Raw genomic sequence first — 13266 nt, 5'->3', positions numbered from 1 at the left:
AACAGAGTGCCCTACAACACCCACCTCCATCACAGCCTGGCACTACAGCCTGGCACCAAAGCCTGAGCTCAGGGCCCAAGGCCTGTAGACTCACCTAGGAAGATCAGCGGCATAGTTGTAAGTTAGTGTGTTAATCAGCGTTTCATCCCTGTAACCAAAGTGCTCAAGAAGAACAACCTAGACAAGGAAAGTTTATTTGGCGCTCACAACTTCAGAGATTCAGTCCATGGTCAGCCAACTCCACTGCTCTGGGCCTGAGGGGAGGGGGAACCTCATGGTGGCAGGGTGTGGTGGCGGACAGCTGCTCAGCCAGTGGCAGACAGGAAGCAGACAGTGAGAGAAGCCAGCACAAAAGAGACACCCAGTGACATGCCTCCTCCTGTCATACCCCCCTCAGCACCCAGTCTGTCCATTCAAATTCATAATCCATCAAATGGATTAATCCACTGCTGTCTGCAGCCCCCATGATCTCACCATTGCCCAAGAGCCCCACCTCTGAGCCTCACTGTATTGGGGTCCACACTTTCAAAACAGGAGCCTTTCTAGGGACATTGAAGTTCCAATCCATAACAGGCAGGATTCTGGGTTGAGATCCTGGCCTGCCTGGCCCCAGGGCACTGCCTGACCCCGTGCTGTGGTCCCTAGCCAGGACCGCAGCCCCTGAGGGGGCTCCATGTGGCCAGCAGGGCTGGATTCAGCATGTGATCATGTCCACAGTGACTTGCAGAGCAGAACCCTTGGGAGTGCAGCCAGATGTCAGATGGGAAGAGCCAGGGAGCCCAGCCAGAGGGCCAGCTCGTTGGAAGGAGGGGAAAGGAACAGCAGGTGACTTCTAACTTTCCAGGGGACTTGTCACCCAAAGGAAGGCCCAAGGGAAAACTTCTGCAAAAGCATCTGGCTCTGTGTGTCCCTCCCCTTTCCCAGAGGAAGTTGGTGCCAGAGGTCAAGGGGGCAGGGAGCAGGGGGTCTTCATTCACAAGGACCCCAAGGAGAGGCCACAAGGAACAGTAGGTTTCCTGGCCAGAAATTACACAGAGGACCTGGAGCCAGAAAGGAACCCTGGTGCAGACCAGGAGCCCAGCACACCGAGCTTATTCAATAACCCTTAAACCCAGGACTGAGGTCACATGGGCTTCACTGTATGTTTGAAGACAGGTAGTCCTGCTTCCAGAAAGTTCCCCCTCAGCAGGCTGGGAGTGTGGCTCAGTGGTAGAGCACTCTCCTTGCATGCCTGAGGCCCTCAGTTCATAATAAATAAATAAATTCCCATTCATACCACCACAGGGAGTCCTTGGGCTTTGGTGATAAATCCTGCCTTAGGACTACAGCTGTTGGGACCTCTCTCCACCTTCCCACCCAGGAGGAGCAGGGCTGGGGACTTGGGTGCTGAGGGGCCTCAGGTACAGTTTCTCATGCATAAAACACAGGGACTTCTGCTCTGCAGCTAATCAAAACCTTCCTGGTTGAAAGACTTCAAATGATGGACCTATTCTGGAGGTCAGCATAGGGACTGCCTGGGATCATAGCGCTCACAGGGGCAGCACAGGGTGGTCAACAGGCAGACTCTGGGCCCAGATTCCTACTTCCAAACCCTGCCTGCCATAGCTAGCTGTGTGGCTCTGAGAAAGCTGCTTAACTTCTCTGTGCCTCATGTTCCTGCTCTGAGTGCGAAGGATTGTCATACTCAGTGAAATGCCTCAGTGAAATGTGTCAAAGGTTGTATTTAACTCGTTAATTCATGAGGGAATCAGCAAGATGGATTCAGAGAACCTAAGAAGGTGGGCAGTCAGGATGCCAAAATGAATTTACAGATGCCAAACTGGCCATTGGGACAATAAGCAGATGCATTCCCATGGAGAAGAATCATCTGTATCATCATCAATTTTCTTCAATTTACAGATGTAAAACAGCTCAAAGAGGATCAGGTGCAGAGACAACCTTGAAGGTGTGACAGACGGGACATGCAAAGAGCATCACAGCCGTCAATCAGGGCTTTCCCAGTGCAGAGTGACTCTACACGCAGGTCCCAGGAGTGCTGAATGCCCCTGTGAACACTAATGTGGAAAGGTTAGGAAGGAGTGCAGAGATGGCAAGGATGGCTGATGCTGGGGGACGAGGGACATGCTGCTGCTGGAGGGAGGAGGCATCGCATCCCTGCTCACGGGATGTCCCACTAGCATGACGGTTCCTGATGCGAGGATCTGTCACCCATGAAAACTCCCCCAACAGGCTCTATATTCAAAAATAACCTACAGGGGTGAAATGGGCAGAATCTCACCAGGCATCATAAGGTACCCAGTGGGAGCAGGTGGGGCCAGGTCTTGGATCCAGTTTGTGTAGGGAAGAGAAGGCCGCCCAGCCCAGCTTGGCAGGTGCTGATTTCCAGAGGGGCCTGAGCCTCTCTCTCGCTGAGCCCACGCCACTGCACCCTGTGGGATGCTACTTTCTTTCTTTATTTCTTTTTTTTCCCCCAATATCAGGTATTGAGCCACTGAGCCACGTCCTCAAGCCCTTTTATTTTTTGAGACAGGGGCTGGCTAAGTTGCTGAGGCTGTCTTTGAACTTGCGATCCTCCCACCTCGGCCTTCCAAGCCACACGATGCTACTTTCACCTTCACTTTCAATCAATCTGCACTTTGCCTGCTGCTTCTGTGTGTCCTGCTCAATTCTTTGTTCAGGATGCCAAGGATGTGGACCCCAAATGGACACCCCAATGATAACAGAAATAAATGGAAAGTGATTGCGTCTGTCAGGCTGGGGTGCTGTAACAAAGTGTCAGAGACTGAGTGGCAGAGGCAATAGAGATATCTCTATCACAGTTCTGGAGGCTGGAAGTTGGAGAGGAGGAGCCAGCATGGTCAGGTCAGCTGAGGCCCACTTGCTGGCTAGCAGATGGCCATCTTTTTGCTGTGCTCTGTCAAAAACAGCATCTCAACAAATTTAGTTGAAAGACCTGATTGGTTTTTACAGCAGTTTGTGAGCCACACAGCACCCCACCTACAGAGCTAGCCAGGTGCTCTGGTGAGCAGGGCAGAGGTGGGAGCTGTGCAGGAGACAAGCAGAGGCAAGGCCATAGCAGGTTGGTGGCTTCAGTCACTTTCCTTCAGGGTTAAGACCAAGGGGACGTCCTTATCTGCTGACCTGACCAAACCGGGCCCTTCTGAGTGGCTGCTGTAGATCCTGAGCCCCTTTTAAATTTCCATTTGGTCATGTGCCACCTGGCTTGAGTGACCCCATTCTGGTTGGATCTGGTCTGTTGGGGTGCAGTGCATGGGTTCAGTCCAAAACCATGGCTGCCCCTCCATCTTCACCCCTGCATGATCCCCACGGAGACTCCCATCATCCAAGAGCCTGGATCCACCCAGAACCCTCTCCTTGGTGCTGAGCATGGGGGTGGAGACCCCTGCCCGGGCTCCCAGGCTAGTGCTCTTGGGATCATCTTGGTGTCCATGCCTGTCACCTTGTGGGCAGCTTCACAGGATGGGGACACAGGTCTCCCCACTCTTGAGACTCCACTCTGCTTCTTTCCTGGAAGGAAGCCACCTCAAGTGTAGCAACTCTGTTCTCCAAGCCCCAGAGCTGCTGCCCCTGCCACCAATTCCATATTCTGATCTCAACACCTTCTTGTCCCCTTTAGCCCTTTAGGGTGGACAAACAAAAATATCTTTTCTTTCTTTCTTTCTTTCTTTCTTTCTTTCTTTCTTTCTTTCTTTCTTTCTTTCTTTCTTTCTTTCTTTCTTTCTCTCTTTCTTTCTTTCTCTCTTTCTTTCTCTCTTGTACTAGGGATTGAACCCAGGGGTGCTTAATCACTGAGCCACATCCCCAGCCCTTTTTGTTTTTTATTTAAAGAAAGGGTCTCCCTGTGTTACTCAGCACCTCAATAAATTGCTGAGTCTAGCTTTGAACTCCCAATCCTCCTGCCTCAGCCTCCCTAACTGCTGGGATTATAGGCATGCATCACAGCATATGGCAAAAAAGATCTTTCTCATAGAGAGGATGCTCATGAATTGCCACATTGGTAAATTATCCTGCCCCAAATGGTCACCAGGACCTAAGAACTTTGCCTCTGTTCAAAGAGGGGTTTTGTGAGTTCAGTCAGGAGGAAGAGATGCTCAGAACTCTGCCAGGGTGGAGACAGGAGTACGATATGAGCTCAGGAGTTCAAGACCAGCCTGGGCAACCTAGCAAGACCCCTCCCACCCCATATCAAGAGGAGGAAGAGGGAGGGGGGAGATCTCTGCCAGGAGAGCTTCCTTTCCCCACCTCCAGGCTTCCTTTCCCCACCTCCCTCTGAGTTGACAGAACACCTGGTAGAGGCTCTTGACCTACAGCAGGCCAGTGCCCCCCAGGGACCATGAGCTACCTGAGGGCAGGGCTGGGCCTTCTCACCTCCCCAGCTCCCAGCATGGCTTACAGGTGGAGCCCGATGCATCCCCTCCTCACCTCCAAACAAGTGAGCACACCCCCGTCCTGGACCCTGAGGACAGCCCTGCCCTTGGAAACTTCCCAGATCAGGGGGCTGGGCTCTGGCCTCCGGAGTCCCTTTCCTCCACCCTACTTTCTGCCCTCCTCCTCCACCATCCCCACCCCTGCTGGCTAGAGAAGTCCCTTGGAGAGTCCTCTCAAATTTTCATTAATTTCAATTGAATAATTAAAACCAGGAAATTAACACTTTCATCCTCAACCTGACCAGCAGAGTGTGTTTCTCATCACTGGGATCCCACTGGAGAATCAACCGTGGGAGGCAGCTCTCCTCTCCCTGGCAGGGAGATCGAGGGCTGGGTCCTGGGCTGGCACCCAAGGGCTGCTCAGGAAGGGGTCGGGAATCACTTTGTAACTGACGGGAGGAACATGGTGGGCGGACAGGAGTGAGGACCTCCCAGGCCAAGTGGGCCATTCAGCTGCAGCCCTTCCCCCTTCTGGGCTACAGCTAACTTTCTTAATTTTATTTAAATCAGATGGAAACTGCAGGGATGGAGGGCCAAGGACTTGGCAGAGGGCTGGCTCCTGCTTTCTTCCCCTCCAGGGGGAAGGCTTCATGGATGGATGCCCAAATCTCCGACCCTGCGAGGGCTCCGTCCTGCCCCTCTGCAGAGAGTGGTCATGGCCTCTAGGCCATGAGACTCCCTCCCAGTTGGTGGCCACAGCTGTGCCAGCATTCTCAAACTTGGAGGTCACTCTGACCTTGGACCCTCCCCTGCCAGTTCCTTCCTGTGATTTCTGGCTGTACCCAGGGCCCCCACTCCCTCCTGCTGCCCTCATACCCCCAGCAAAACTGGGGTCAGAGAGAGGTGGAGGAGCCTGCCTTGGACACAGAACCAACTCTCCCTCTCAAACCCAAGTGCTAAGGATGCCACTTCTAACTGTGTTTGAGCTCAGTGTACCTGAGGCCCCATGTGGTAAATGGCTCTCAGTAAACACGGTTTATTCATTAATTATCATGAATTATTTTCCTGAGCAGCGGCAAGGGCAGGCGGGGCCTCACTCCACCCACCACTCTCATGACACTGTGGGATCCTGGGGTCCTGGGTCCTGAGTGGGCTGTGGTCAGGCTGGCTGGACCTGGCTGCCTGGGGAAGGGCAGAGCCAGCCTTCCAGACTGAGGGAGGACTGTGCTGGGTGCCCCTTACTAGGTGCCACCCACCCTTGGGGGTTGCCTTCACTGGGTAGTGGAGAATCTGCAAATGTGGAAAGAGAAGAGAGTGATGTTTACTGAGTACCGGCCGAGGACTTTGCAGGAGGTGTACAGCTAAACCTGCTTTCTAGAAAACCAATAATCTGCACTCTTTTTTTTTTTTTTTTTTTTAATCTTCTTTTTTTCCTTTTCCTTTTCTGACTGTGCTGGGGATCAAACCCAGGGCCTTTTGCATGCAAGGCAAGCACTCAACCACTGAGCTATGTTCAGCCACCACTTCATTTTAAACTGTTATATAACATTCCATTGACTGGGATCCAGGGGACTTCACATCTCCATGCTTGACTTCTGTGCATTTGGACCATTCCCAAAGTTCCTTACTCTAAACAGCTGTGATGAGAAGCCCAATTGCCCCTTGTATTAGTCAGCGTTCTCTAGAAGAACAGAATCAACAGGAAGTATGATTATGAAAGGTGATTTATTTGATTGGCTCACACGACCAGAAGTTGGATAGTCCACAATGGCTGTCTGATGCTGGAGACCTGGAAGAACCAGCAGCTGCACAGTCCAAGGGGAAGAAACCCCAGAAAACAAGAAGGATCAACAGTGCTACCCTAGTCCAAGATCAAGGCTTCTGAAGTACCCGGAGAATCACTGGCAGAGTTCGCTTTGGAAGAGTGAAGAAGCAAGAGTCTGATATCCTTAGAAGATTAAAGCAGCAATCAAGAACCTGTTCAAGAAGAGCCAAGCTTGCATCTGTGCCTGCTTCCTTGTTCTTCAAGTTTTTATTCCATCCTATTGGGCAGTGCTGTCCACACTTAAGGAGGGCCTCCACTGCAGTTCACTAGCCATATTCCAATCATTCCTAGGCATGCCCTCATGGACACACCCAGAGAACTCTTAATCATTGGCATCTCTTAATCCATCAAGTTGACAATTCAGATTAACCATCACACCCTATCCACATCTTTGCTTACCTAGGATCCATTGCCAAAGCTGGGATCACCTGTGTCTCTAAGGCTCTGGTTCACATTGATTAACTACCCTTTGTTAAAGTGCTGTTTTGCAAATTGTGCTCCAGGGATGGGTATGGAGAGGGATGGTGCTGATCTTCATATAAGCACCTAGAACAAAGCAGAATGTGAACAAGGAGTAAAAAGACCTGAACTCTAGCACCTGCCAGTTTCCAGGCTGTAAATTTGCCCACCGTGGCCTGTTTGAGGACAGAGGCTTACACAGTTCCTACACATCTACCCACTGCCTCTGTAAGTCCCCAGGAACCAGCCCAGCACCCCCATGTGTGTGATGGGGTTTAGTATGTCCCCGAAAGGATGCTGGATGGATAATTTCATGTCAACCTGACTGGAACATGGGTGTGCAGATATTTGGACAATCATGATTCTGGGTGTTTCTGGATCAAATTAACTTTTAAATCGGTGGCCTAGGAAGATTGCCTTCCTGATGTGGGTGAGGCTGGCCTAATCAGGCAGAGCACAGAAAGGCCAACTTTCCTGTGAGTCAGGGTGAGCCCCTCTGCCCAACCACCTGGGGCTGGGTTGTGGGGTTTTTCCTGCCTTTAGACCAGAATGGAAGCATAGGTTCTTCTTGGGTCTGGAACCCACCTGTGTGGGGCTGACACTTTGCTATTGACTCTTTTGGTTTTCAGAGTTAGGCTGAAACTACATCATAGGCTTTTCTGGACTCTGGCCTGCTGACAGCAGATGGGGGACTTTTTTCTTTAAGAGGAATCTCCCCATGTTCACATATACATTGATCCTCTTGTTTCCCTGGAGAACCCCAACGAATGCAGAGCTGGTCCCCCCGCTAAGGACACCCATTTCCGAATTCCCTGAATTTGTGAGTGCATATGTCACATGCATGACAGTCATTTGGTGAGTCTGCTTGGTTGAGCATGCTGTCCCCATATGTGGTCAGTATTTATTCCAGGTGTGCCTGCGAGGGTGTTGGGTGAGACAAACACCTGAACAGGTAGAGGAGAGCAGATGGCCCTCAATCATGTGGCGAACCTCTTCCAAACAGAGGCCCAAAGAGCACAGAAAGGTCTCTTCTGAGCCAGAGAAAATGCCGCCAGCAGGTGGCCCTCAGGCATGACAGTCCACCCCCAGGACCGGACTCACTGCTCTGCAGAGTTGCACCAGCCAGTTCTTTGGAATAAAACCTCTTTCTATATAAATACACTTGCTGTACCTAGTGTCTATATGTACACACACATATTTACATAAATACGTACACACATCTGTTTCCCTGGGGACCCTGATTAAGGCACATGGCCGGGGGAGTCAAGGTAGCAGGTAGAACTGCATCTACTAATCCACTGATCTTAAAATAGTGAGCGTATCCTCGATAATTCTTGTGGGCTCAGGGTAACCTGAAGGTGGAAGAGGGAGGCAGGGGTGGCCGGGAGCAGGGAAGTGAGGACCTGACTCTGAAGATGGAGAATGAACAGAGGGCCCAGGAGTGTCCTGGCCTCTAGAAGGTGGGAAGGGTCAGGAGGCACAGAGTCCCCTGGCTTCTCCAGGACACAGCCCAGCTGATAGCTTAGTAAGACTCACCTGGACTCCAGCCTCCAGAGATAATGTGAGATAATGAATCTGTGTTGTTTTATGTCGCTCAGCTGTGGTCATTCCTGGCAGGTTAAGGGGACTGGAACAGTGGCATTGTCCTCATTAAACTAGATGACAAGACACAATCTCAGAGGAGCCCACTGTGCAGGGTCACAGCTAGCAGTGAGTGTCGGAAATAGTTGAACCCCGGCTGCCCCACTCCACGGCCCAGGTTCTCTGCTCTGTCCCTGGAGGGAAGCCTCTCTTTCACGCAAGCATCCCTGGGAGGGTCAGTGATGTGGCCTGTTCCTGGCTAGGCAAGTGGAAAGCTTTCCTTTATGAAACTCCAGAAAATAAGAAGAACCTCCACAAATGATGGCATCCAGCTTATGGCAGAGCCGAACTTCTGGGAAGGAGGGGAAACCCCAGGGACCCAACAGAGCTGTGCCCCAGAACCGGAGCCTGACAACTGACTGGTGACTGGACAAGCAGGGCCAGCAGGGTCAGGGGACATGAGACCCTGGAGACCGGGGGCTCAGGTGTTGACCCCTCCAGGGAGATAGGAGGTGTGGTTTGGGTTGGAGGTGCAGAAGGAGACCACTGCATGCAGCCAGGTCCTGCAGGACTTGGCCTCCGTGGAAGGACAGAGCAGGAAACCTGGTGCCCAACACAGGCAGCAGGAGGGGGCTGCCCCTGGGACAGAGGCTAGACAGCAGTCCTTGGTCCTTCGGTGTGGTCAGCGGGGTTTCCTAATACAGAGGGAGAGAGGGTGGGTAGACCAGAGGCCATTATTAGGGGACTGGCTGGTGTGATTATGGGGTGGACATGTCCCACAGGACCTCTGCAGGCTGGAGAACCTGGGCTACTGGTGGCGTGGCTCAGTCCAAGTCTGAAGGCCTCAAAACCAGGCAAGGCCACGGTGGAATTGACCAGGCCACAGACCCGAGGGCCTGGTGGCCGCTCGTGTGAACCCTGGAGTCGTGAGGTCCAAGGGCAGGAGGGAGAGGCCGTCCCACCAGGAGGGGAAGGAAATCCTCCCCTTGCTCCTCCAGGCCATGCATGGGAGCCCAAGACAGTCACCAGAGAGGAGGCTCCACCCCATAGGCCTCTGACTCACTGGCCTGCAGCTGGGGGGCTTTGCTGAAGGAATGGATGATGGGCGAGGGGGAGAGGGAACCGAGGGGAGGGGAGGGTACCCGAAGCAGCTCAGGATCCACAGCCTCCAGCCCCCTCCACCCTACCTTCTGAGGACCCAGGATAGGGCTGGGGACAGGGAGGGGTTCTGAGGGAGCAAGGGGGGCCAGGGCAGAGGGGACAGCTCCCAGGCATCGCTTGTGGTCCCAGGGTCCTCCCAGCATGGACCCCAACCCGGGCCTCCACCTGCACTCCAGAGCCTAAGTCCCACCACACCCACCGACCTCCCCAGAGGGAGGGTCTGGGAGGAAGGGGTGGCTGGGATCCACCTGCAGCAGAGTCGAGCAGGAGAGTGTGCTGTGTGCTTCATACTCTATGTCGGGGTGACAGCCGCACCACCTCCAGGACACTGGTCTCCTGGGCCCAGTATTCAAAAACATGCAGAAGTAGGGTCTGGACTAATTTTTGCATCCTGGGAGGGAGGCAATCCAAGGATGGTGGAGGGGAGGGGTTTCTGGGGGGCCCAGTGGGATCTCAAGCATCTGCATCTCTAGGGCCAGCTTTCTTCTTCACTATGGCCTTCATTGAGTAGCCACCGTGCTCAGTCAAGGAAAGATAAACCAGGCTGCTTACTGTGGCAACGTCTGCTTACTGAGGCCTCTGGGTGCCTGCAGCCAGGATGCTCAGCTCTGGCCTGACCTTCAGGGCTGGCAGATCCTCCCTTCTGTGATATCTTTAAATGCAGCGGAATTCTGACCCCTTCTGATTCGCTTCCTGGGGCTGTGTAACCGATGACCATAGACTGTGGCTTCCAACAACAGAGACCATCAAGCTCTCTCACAGTCCTGGAGGTCAGCTCCCCCGGCCTTCCCGGCAGTGGGTGACCACTGTTGGTTCTCGGTGTCCTGGTTTGCTGCTGTCTCCCGCCCATCTGTGCCTCCCTGGTCACACAGAGGTCTTCCCTGTGTGCCTCTGTGTCTCTTTTCTTCTTAGGACACCAGTCTTTGGGTTGAGGGCCCATTCTACTCCAGGATGACCTCACGTGGAATCAATGACCTCTGCAAACACCCTGTTTCCATATGCAGTCACACTCACCGGCACCAGGGGTCAGGACTTGCCTACACACTGGGGGTGCAATTCCACACACAGAGCCTGCTGCACCCTGTAGATGGGGAGGTGAGGTCAGCGTAGGACCTGTCAAGCCCTGGGTTCCATCCCAGCACTGCCAAAAAAAAGGGTGGGGGCCATACTCTGGTTCCTCCTCAGGTTGCGAGACTAGTTTGCCTTTTATTGAAAGGAGGCCAAATGCCTGGACACCCCACTGAAGATACACAAGTGGCAGATAAAGATAGGCGCCCCACTACATGTCCTATCCTCAGGGAAATGCAAGCTAAAGCCACGAGGAGACACCACCTTGTACCAACCAGAATGGCCAAAATTGGAAACACTGGCAACACCAAGTGCTGATGAGAGGGTAGAGCTGCTGGCACTTCCCTCCACGCTGCTGACTGTGCAAAACTGGGTGACCACTCTGGAAGACAGCTTGGTAGTGGACATTTCTTGCAAAACTAAACATACATTAACTGTGTGATCCAGAAATCTCGCTCCTTAGTATCTATCCAAACATCTGTCCACACGAAAATCTGCATAGGATGTTTAGAGCAGCTTTATTCATTACTGCCACAGCTTGAAGGCAACTGAGGTGTCCCTCAGTAGGTGGATGGATTAACACACTGTGGCTCATACAGATGGTGGAATATTATTCACCACGGAAAAGCATTAAACTGTGAAACCACAAAAAGACAGGGAGGAGCCTCAAATGCACATCGCTAAGGGAAGGATACCAGACTGGAAAGGTCACATCTGTGTGCCTCCTACTACATGATGTTCTGGAGAAGGCAAAACTAGAGAGGAGACAGGGGGGTGGATAGGCAAAGCTCAAGCAACTGGGGGCAGGGACACTATAATCGTGGCTATGTGTCATTAAACCTTGGTCCAAACCCATAGCACATGCCATACCAAGATTGACCCTTGTGGAGACGGCGGGCTTCAGGGCATCATGATGTGGCAGTGGAGGTTCCTGGACTGTGATGAATGTACAACTCGGTGAGGGGCATTGATGGAAGGGAGGCCATGGGTGGGTGGGGATGGGTGTGTGGGGGCCCTCCACTGCCCAGCCAGTCCTGCTGCAAACAACACCGCTTAAAAGAACAAAGTCAATTTTAAAAGCCAGGCTCGGTTCCTAGAAGAGACCTCAGCCAGGTTTCAGAACTCCACCCCACTCCTGCTGGACATGACCATGGCCATTAGTTGGCTCAGCTCTTCTGTCCACAGCCTCTGTTGGGCAGTGCTCAGCAGCGAGAGACACAGAAAGATAGGGACTGAGGCTGGGCTCTCCTCGGCCTCTGGGTGGAGCCCGTGCCTTTCAGGCCTCATCTGCACAGGAGTGAACAAGAGGGCTTCTGATGCCCCAGGCAACACTCACGGCCCTGACTTTGATCTCTGAAAGCAGATTTGGTTGTATGAGGTCTCTCAGCTGCATTTTGTACTAAAGTAGAAACTAAAGGCGAGAGTCACTTTGCCTGTGAACTTAATAAAAATGGGTAGTAACTAGTTACTTCCTCTCTGCTGGAAACACCTGCTGGCACCTGCCTGGTCTAGATCTGTGTTTCTAAAGTGCCACTCCTGGGCCAACAGCAGCAGCAGCAGACTTGGGAGTTTGTCAGATTTGAGTCCCCTCCCCAGCTTCCAGACCTGCTGAATCAGAGGGGGTGCCCAGCCATCAGGGCTTTCAAAGGTCAGGGTCAGGTGGCCCCATTTTGAGAACTGCATGCCTAGAGCCTCGGTGCTGTTGACACTTTGGGCTGGGTCAGTCTTTGCACTTGGCTCTCCTGGGCATTGAAGCAGGCTGACCAACATCCTGGACTCTATCCATTAGCTGCCAGTAGCATGACATCCCCCAAGCTGTGACAATCAGAAGTGTCTCTGGGCAGTGCCTACTGCCCTCCAGGGAGCAAAGCGGCCCCTGTTGAGACTCCCTGGCTGGGAAGAGGTCCCGACATGGGTGTCTCCACAGAGGACCATGTGAAGCCTGGCACATGTCTGCACTGGGTGTCGTGTGGCTGCTGCTTCAATGGGTCACCTGCTGCTCGTGGCATGTGTGAAACAGTCCCCAATTCACAGTCGACCGCACCTCCCTGCTTGCAAGCTGCATGACCTTGGTCAAGGTACTTAGATTCTCTGCTTTCCTAACTGAAAAATGGGAATATGATAATATCTACCCCACAGGACAGCCAAGCACACAAGTGACAAATCTTATGTCAAACGCCCAGCCCAGTGCCAAGTGACGTGAGCCTCCATAAACATGAGCTTCTCTGCGATCGCCTGACCAAGGACTTGATCAGTGCCACGGCCTGCTGGATGCCAGCTGAGGACAGCAAGAGGTGGGCATGATGGGGCACAACTCTGCTTGTCAAGCAGCTGCAGTGACGAGGAGGGTCCCTGTGGTCACAATGGGGAGGTGTGTACTGGTCCCTGGTGCTGACCGGCTCCCTCTAGGTAGCCTGAAGCAGGCAGTGCCAGATTTGCAGACCCAGGGCCCCATGTTAACGCAATGACATAGGCAGAGTTTGGGGACCCAGAGATCCACCCCCGCGGAGAAAGCCGTGGGATCCCCGTAAAAGATGAGAAACTTCACAATTCCTCTTTTGTGTCTCACATCCCAATAAAATATTTATTATTTCAAGAAATAAATCTTTAAAAAAAGAGAGAGAAAAGAGTGTCTCTATTGCTTTCCGCCTGGCAGGTCGGGTCCTTGGGAACCACTGAGTTTCTTACAGGCATGGTTTCTACGGCCCCAGGGGCCAGCCTGGCCAGGAGGGGCTCCCAAGGGATCCATTGCCTCCAGCCCCTCCTCCAACTTTCAGGGCCTGG

Source organism: Sciurus vulgaris, assembly GCF_902686455.1.
Source record: "Sciurus vulgaris genome assembly, contig: HiC_scaffold_155_arrow_ctg1, whole genome shotgun sequence".
Lineage (NCBI taxonomy): Eukaryota > Metazoa > Chordata > Mammalia > Rodentia > Sciuridae > Sciurus > Sciurus vulgaris.
The sequence above is the reverse complement of the archived record's forward strand: the minus strand, read 5'-3'. Positions refer to the sequence as shown.